This window comes from Talpa europaea (genome assembly GCF_964194135.1).
Source record: "Talpa europaea genome assembly, chromosome: 5".
Taxonomy (NCBI): Eukaryota; Metazoa; Chordata; class Mammalia; order Eulipotyphla; family Talpidae; genus Talpa; species Talpa europaea.
This window is the reverse complement of record NC_140071.1, coordinates 96387555-96395660: the sequence shown is the minus strand read 5'-3', so window position 1 is coordinate 96395660 and position 8106 is coordinate 96387555.

Below are 8106 nucleotides of genomic sequence, written 5' to 3'. Positions count from 1 at the left end.
TAGAGAGCTGAAGAAAAACATTTTGGACACCGATTCAGCTCCACTACACTGTGTGGGAAGTCAGGTCATCTGTTTCAGTTTGACTGAAACAAAATGTTTTCTGCTAGGAACTGAACTGGAATTCTTTGTATCAATATAGGGAGCGCACCGCTTCACTTCACTAAGACATAAAGCCTTTCGCTTTATGCTTAGCGCAGGCTGGCCACTCTGTATTTGCAGAAAGTTCAACAGTGCGGATTGAGCATTTTGCTGACTTTTGCAGATCAACCTGGAAGAACATACATGATACATTTTTATTTTTGGTTTCCAAAGAATATTTTGATGCAGATAACTATTTTATTAACTTTTGTTTTTTTAAAAAGTACCTCTGCATTGAGCATATTTTCTTACTTTTATTATTTTAATTAATACGACAGCCATTTTAATGCAGTTTATGAATTATAAATGTGTTTAGAGCCTATTTGTAACGTGGATTTCTTTTTCATTTTTCTTATTCACGGCACTTTTCATTTTTATTATTTTTAAACCATACCTCAGATAATGTAAGTTTGGTTCTACATCTTAAAATGTTTAAGTACATCTTAAAATGTACTCTTCTGTAGTACCAAAGGCTCAGCTTGGATTTGTGTGTGTATGGGGTGTGTGTGTGTGTGTGTGTGTGTGTAAATTCATAACATTAGTGAAATCCTAGCCTTTTGTTGGCTGGTCTATATTGGGTTCAAAGTAAGGGGAAAATATAAGCACTTTTAAAATGGAATTAAAAATTGGAGATAAGGAAAAGATTAGAAATACAAGTAAAACAAAGTTTGCAACATTTACTGAGATCTAATTCTGCCTTTGCCTCACTTCTGCTTTTGTGTAACCCCATCCTCATTCTTGAACAGCTGGAGGAATACATTTTATTTTATCAAGAATTTGCCATGAAAACACAGTGCTTAAAAATACCTCTTTGTGACCCTCTGCTATCCACACTGTGTAGATATTTGGGGAACTACCTACTTAGGGGAAAAGCATGGGTAACTGAAAATGAACTGTATAAAGTTATCCATACCAAGTCCCATTGTCCGAAATATTCTTACTACACAACTTTGATTTTCCTATTCCACAGGTAGCCATTCCAGTGACTATATCTTTTCTTTATAAGGAAGTGTTTTGGTTCATACATTTAAAAAACTGATGATGCATAAGGGAAATTTAATTTGGGAATTTTATGATTGAAAATGGCACTTCATTCTCAATCCAATACTGAATGATGCTCATAAAGCACAGAAAATTTAAGAGGATTTACATAAATTATTTTCCTGTTTAATCATTTTTATAGAGTTCTAATGTTATTAAATATGAGTGCTTATCTTCAGAAGTATGGCAATGAAAAGGTATAACTAATGTTGAAAAGAAGTATGGCTTTTATAGGAAGAGCAAGAGTTCACTGAAATTTTGTGGTTTGTATTTAAGTATGTTTCTTTTAAAGAACACTGATAAACATTTCTTTTTCCTAAAACAAAATAGGGTTTGTTTAGTACAACAAATGCAAAATCAAATCTGATCAAAATTGCACTGATTACCATTAAACCAGGTTATGTTTTAATGGAAAAAAACCCATATACATGTATTCCATATAACATACATATACATAAATCCATCCATCAACTAAAACCATGCATATATTCTAGTATAGCATTTTATTATACAACCAGTAACTTGATTACTCATGGAGTGCATTTAATGTATAACTTTTAAAAAGAGAAATTGAAATGCAACAAGTTTAATTTATCTGTTAAAATTCTCCTGAGTTAAATGAAACAATGATTTTACAAAGATATGTAACTGGAATTACCTCACCCACACATTATAAAGTCCTCTAGTTTATTCCAATATGTTGAGAATTATATACCGAATATCAAGTTCTTAGTGTACATGAAAAATCAAAGTTGTAAAACAAGCGAATAGTAGAGATGTGTTCCTAAATGGACAAGAAAAAGATATTAATGATGATTAACAACAAACTAAATTAATGCATATATTATATTAGACTAATGTTCCTAGTATTTTATGTTAAACTAAAAAATGATAGCTTATCTTGTACTCCTACTTTGATTTGATTAGCATATGAAGGTTAAAGTAGGATAGCTACCAAATATATATTATACAAGTCAGGACTCATTAATTTCAAAATTTAAAGCCAAGGTAAAATTAAAAAAAAAAAAACTTTAAATTACACTTATCTTTAGTTAACTGGCCATACAAAATTATATTTAATTAATGCTCACTGAGGCATGAAGTTACCTAAATTAATTAATTGAATGAACTCATGTACAGAAAAACACGTATAAATATAATTCCTTACTAATAACTCCAACTTCCTGAGGAGGTTTTTGCTTATGCAGTTTTTGATGATTTTTAAGTACTTAGATTAATATAACATCAAATAAAGTTGTTCAATTGTGTTCATCTAAATGCAAAGGATTTTGCATTAAAATTAGGTTCCTATGTTGCTTAGAAGGATGACCAACACCTTCAGACTGATAATCAGTTTTATTATATTATGTTTAATTAATTTAAAATATTCTTTAATTAGGACACCTGCAGAGGTAAATAGAGTTTTCTAATAAGATGTAACACCATAATTTTTATTTCACAAAATTTACCATCACTTCCTTTTAAAGAAAGTGACTTGAGAATGTGAATGTATATAAATTACCTTAGTTCTTTCAGTTGAATTGTAGTGATCCAGCAGTTCAAACTTATGTTACAATAAGAAAGGATACTGGTAAAAGTTATTTTCAAAGCTTTTGCAAAATAGTTACATTGTCTGAGATGCTTTTATTTCTTGCAACTGAAAATAAATACTATAAATCTGGTAGATAAATAATCTATAAAATTGATCTTGAAATAGAAAATGATAATTTTCTTATACTAACAATTTTTACTTTCCTGAAGAAGAGAGGAACTAAGCCATGACTTCCAACTATTTCAATACTGAAGTGAAAATACTGATCTAACGAAAAACCGGAATGCTGATATAATTTTTACAACTGCAGAAAATTGCAACTACAGCTAATTTTAAAAATAAAACAGTATTGCAGACATTACTGTAATGAGAAGTAAACAAAAATAACTTATTGAATGAATCTAAGAATATGATTTGCTTTATTGCTACATGTAAACTACTATCAAGTAAAATCTATTTTACAGCAATGATCTTTCTAAAAATTTTAAAAGAAACATTTAGATAAATGAACATGACTCATTCATTTTCATTCTGATAGTCCGTTCAATTACACTAGCCAGTTTTTAAAATAAGATTATTATATGATTAAGTTTTTCATTAGTACTGGATGAGAAAGGAGTTATCTCCTTGATCTTACTCCACCTTGCTTTCTGCCCTGTTTGAAAATTTCAAATTAGAGAAGAGAGGAAAACCCAGCTTGTACGGAGTCAGTGGCGGCTCTTTTGCCTCTGAGAATTACAAACAATATTTAAATATACCATCACACAACTGAACCAGAAACATGCATCAGTAGGTAAGCAATTTTATGTAAAGTGCTAGTTTTGAAATCAAGAGCACTTACATACTTTTAAATCTTATTTTCTTTTGTCCTGACTGTACAATATAGTTATCATAAGTCACCTCTCTTGTCACCCTCCATCATTTCATCTCTACTGTCACTTTTACATTAATTGTCATCAAATGTATAAATCTGACAGGTACTAAGAAAAAGAATGGTTCCTCCTGAGATAAAACTAATAATCTATGTCCAGACAAAACAAAACCACATGAAAGTAATTATCAATAAAGAAATAAACATAGATATTTTTAAAGGCCTTGTCTTAGAGTAAAAAGAAAATAAACTGTGGGATCAGATCAAGAGATTTATAGAAAAAATCAATTCTGTACTTAGAACTTCATGAAGAACTTTGCAATTTTGAGTGAATCTGGAGGGGAATGGTAGAATAGTATTGTTGATGATAAATAATCCTAGGGCCTTAATTAAATATGTAATTTTTGAACATCTCTCTTTTTGACTGAAATGCTACTTTCCCTATGAATTTTTCTAGAGATTCATGTGGAAATATGAGTAATCTCTTCTTGTTAGCACTCTCCAACCTAACTTTAGCTCCCAACCTAACTTTCCATCACCATTCTCTTACTTTCTCAATAATTCTTTTTTTGTTGTTTGAAGAGCTTTTTTTTTTAATTTTGTATATTTTTTACATCATTTTTCATTTTTGCACAATGTATGCATTTTCATCTTGGTTATAGTCCCCATACAATTCCTCAATAATTTTTTAATTATTTCTGAGATCTTTCTGAGATCCTGTTTTCCACAATGCACTCATCCGATGAAACATTCTTTTTTTGTTCCCTACTTGTACAATATGGTCTTCATGGATGTTAACATCAATATACTTTTACATTTTGAACTTCTAGAGGGAATATAGCTGCTTTTAGCACTCTTTAGCTGATAGCAATTTTTAATATTGTGTCGTTCTGACTTAAACACTGTGTGGAGGTTATTGGATATTCTACTTATTCACTGTACTTGGTATACAATACTATTTATAGCTCCCCAACATACATACATTAAGTGCTCAGAAAAGCTTTAAGAGGTTTTCATGTGAGCTATTATTTGGCTGTATGAGAGTAAAAACACTGGCTGTTGCTCTCACTCTATTTCTCAAACACAAATCCTTAGCCCAAACTAAAAGTATCAGCCACTTTAAGCTTCATTTAAGTGTCAACAAATTGGTCATCTTTTGAAAATACAATTTTTTTTAAATTTTTTTCTTAAGATTTATTTATTTATTTATACAAGCACTGGGTACAGTCAGAAGCGCGGCGGGGGAGGGTGGTGAGAGAATTCACCAGAGCCAGAGCAGGGAGCAGAACAGGCAGAAGGACCAAAGCACACTGCTGAGGGGAGCAGCAGGTGGCAGGAGAGGTCTGCGTGCCATGTGGGACCCTCGCCTGTCGATTAGGGACTGAACCGGTGCTGCAGAGGCTGCGAGCAGCTTCACAACCTAGCGCTCAACCGCTGCACCACCTGGGAGACCCTGAAAATACAATTTTATTGGCAATCATGAAGGTAGTTTTCTATGCAAATCCCACTGATTTTGTCCAGTATAGGCCAAACAAGAGATCCAGAGGGATGTCAGTAGGTGTCAGTGGGAGAGCGATGGTATTTCTTTTCATTATGTTGTTTCTACATGTGTTTTTTTTTCCCTTTCCTCAGATAAACTCTCTCAGAGGATACTGACTTTTTCTCTACCCTACCAAGAGATTAGTGAACTCATAATCACATGGCAACAGGTCCAGTTCCAATGTGTTTCTCATTAAATTCTCTGTCATTTCCATTTGTGGGGAACTAGAAAATTTATCAGATTCTCACACAGGGAGGTGAATTTCTGCTGAGGAGGCAACATGATGTCTTTTACTCTTCGGAGTGCAATTATGGCTCTGCTTCCACAGCAGAGCAGCATCTGACCAGAGGGCTCTCTTTGTAGGATACCAGCATCCCATAACCCATTTCCGTAATTAGACACAGGTTGTATAGATTCATATTATTAAAATATTGCTAGTTTTCCTATATTTTCTTCACTAAAGGACCCTTGAGGGTAGGTATAACTGTATATGAAAATATTAAATATACAAGAAGAATATACAAACTTCCCTAGCAGTCACCATCCTGAAGGAGCATGTTACAGAATGAATTTTAGAAATTTAGAAATTTTAGAAACAAAAAGCTGTAGTTTTAAGAAGAGTAACAGTCATTGCCATGCTACTATAAATCTCTGAGGCCTGCAGTTCTCATAAATTATGATGAGAAGGAAAGTCATGCCCATTAATGTTGCCACATTTGTTGTATCACTGGGTCATAAAATTGGGTCAGCGCAGAGAATAGTTTGTATTTGCCTTAGAAATCATGCTGCCTCAGATTCTCAGCCTTTACTGTGTGGAGGGCAAGAGACCAAATAAGAGACGGACATGTATGCATGCCAGTATGCTAGGCAGAGCACAGTCCACAGGACCTGTATTCATCAGGGGAGTTAAATGTTTAATGATGCAAAAATCAACTGTATCTCACCAACTTCCAAGTTTAAATACATCTATTCAAACTAAAAGAATAACAATTTCTTGGTCATTAATAATTCATTGCAGAAATCCTTAATAATTTCTAATAAAAATAGTCAATATTCATTTAACTCCTTACAATATATTGGAGTGTGATACACAAAGTTCTTGTTTAGGGGGGACTTAGACTCTTTTTTATATTGTCAAGGCAGTGAATCATTGACTGGTTTATTTAGTTCTCCATCAGTTAAACATGGCATTTTCTTGCCAAAAGGATTTAATTTAGGATTTTTTTTTTCTACAACATCCCCAAAGTTTTTGTATTTTGGAAGTACTGCACAAGTTCCTTTGGTGGAACTTAGAGTTTGTTTTCCATTGGTTATTGACACAAATTGAAGATCATTTTATGCACATTAGAATCAATAAACCTCAAATTAGGGAGACCTCAATTTTCACCTGTCATAATCCACACTGATCCTGATCTGAGTTTGGGATTGAAAGATCCATGACCATCTAATTTTAGGATTGCTTAAAAATGGGAAAGACTGGGCCTCCCGGTGGCGCAGCGGTTGAGCGCTGGGTTGCAAAGCTGCCCGTGGACTCTGCGGTGCCTGTTCGATCCCCGGCTGCTCCCCGGTCACCGAAGGAGGGTCCCACATGGCACGCAGACCTCTCCTGCCGCCCATTGCTCCCCTCAGCAGTGTACTTCGGTCCTTCTGCCTGCTCTGCTCCCCGCTCTGGTGAATTCTCTCACCCTCCCGCGCTTCTGACTGTACCCAGTGCATGTATAAACAAACAAACAAACAAATAAATAAATAAAAAAACATGCCTCTATAAAAAAAAAAAAAGGGAAAGACTGATTTGTGCTTTCCAGAGGATTTATTTTTTAAAACAAATACATCCACAGATAGAAAGAAGTGTGTAGGTTAAAAATCAAGAAGTGGATGGTTCTGAATTAAAGCTAATCTTTCATTTTTTTCCTACTTATTTGTGAAAAGCAGCACAATTGTTAACAATTTAGCACTTTTTAAAAATAAAACACTACCTCCCACTGTTGGTCTTAAACAAAGGATTATATCAGACTCCTTCTGAGAACAGCTGCAGCTTTTCGGGCTGCTAGGGTTAAGGCAAGCGAACCTCCCCCAGGACATTTGAGGAGGTTGGCAAATGCTGCTGTGTCTACCTTGGGTGTTACAGAGGCACCCTTGCAGTGTTTTCAGCCAGCCTTCCTGTAACGTTGGCCTGCAGTCAATAAATATTTCATGTCTCTTTCCCCGAGGGTGTGCTCAGAGGACCACCCTGCAAGTGTCTGCCTCTGTGGTCACAGCTTCAGGCCGTGGGTGTAAAGGTGGGTGTGGAGCCAGAGGCAGTATATGCAGGCAGGATCCAATGAGGTTAAAATTTGGGATCATTGGTCTGGCTGTAGGGGATCTGGAGACTTCTCCATGTCAACACTCATTTTGGGAGGAGAAGCATGTCCACCAGAGGATTATCATCAAGAATCAGGGTGACTCACTCAAGGGTTAAAGGAAAGAAACATTCATAAGAGGTGAGGTTGCAGGTTAAGGGAGAGATAGAGGCTCATTGTGCTTCTCCCCAGGCTTTCGCCATGGAGGCAATGTAAAATGTCATCTTTCTCTCAGAAGGAAATTTTCTAAGGCTAGGACCCAAGTAGGAAAGGGTCTTTGTTTCCTGACCTTTTTAAAACATGTCATCACAACAGCAACGCAGTCAGCGAATGAACTGAATGATTCTGGGTTTGGTCAAGTAGCTCTCACAGCCTAATATAGAGACTGAAAGGCCAGAGAGGCTAGAATCAGTTTTTCACAGCTAAATAAAATTGAAAAAGTGAAATTGATGGGAGCTAAGAGTTAAAATTTAGGATGAAGATATCAGAAGACTTGAAAGTGGAGGTAGAAATGATTAACATAGTCGTTAAACCAACTATAGAAATAAAAAATCCTCAGGCACCAATTGCTGCAGTGAGGAGCAGGCTGCTATGGAAAGTGTCCAGAGGCACAGATCAGAGGTGG